Raw genomic sequence first — 662 nt, forward strand, 5'->3', positions numbered from 1 at the left:
TTGTTCCTCTAGACCCTACTCAACCAGAAGACACCTCACCTTCTCCATCAGTCTCATGTTCATACGTTCAGCTACACCGTTCTGCTGTGGTGTATATGCACAAGTCCTATGTCTCTGAATTCCATGGTGCTTACAGAAGTTGTCCATGGTGCTTACAGAAGTTGTCAAACTCTGTGTTACAGAATTCAAGTCCATTGTCTGTTCTAAGACAACACACCTTCGTCTTGACGTGACTCTCCACCAACTTCTTCCATTCATAGAATTTACTAAAGGCTTCTCCTTTAGCAGCTAGGAAGTATACCCAGACCTTCCTTGTGTAATCACCGATAATAGATAGGAAATATTGCTTCCCTGACAGACTTGGCGACACATTTGGAGATCCCCATAAATCAGCATGTACATACCTAAGAGCTTCACCTGTATCATGTCTTCCGATGTTGAAGCTCAACCTCTTCTGCTTCTCCATCACATAGCTCTCACAGAACTCCAAAACTCCAATCTTCCTCTTATCAATCCCCCCTCTCCGGGCAAGAATCTGTAGATTCTTCATACTCATGCGCCCAAGACGTCTATGCCACAAGACTGTCTCATCCATAGATGGTTTCTTCCTGACACTGCTGTTTACTTCACCTGACACAGTCTCACCATCTAACAGGTACAAT

Source organism: Brassica oleracea, chromosome C1 (genome assembly GCF_000695525.1).
Source record: "Brassica oleracea var. oleracea cultivar TO1000 chromosome C1, BOL, whole genome shotgun sequence".
NCBI lineage: Eukaryota > Viridiplantae > Streptophyta > Magnoliopsida > Brassicales > Brassicaceae > Brassica > Brassica oleracea.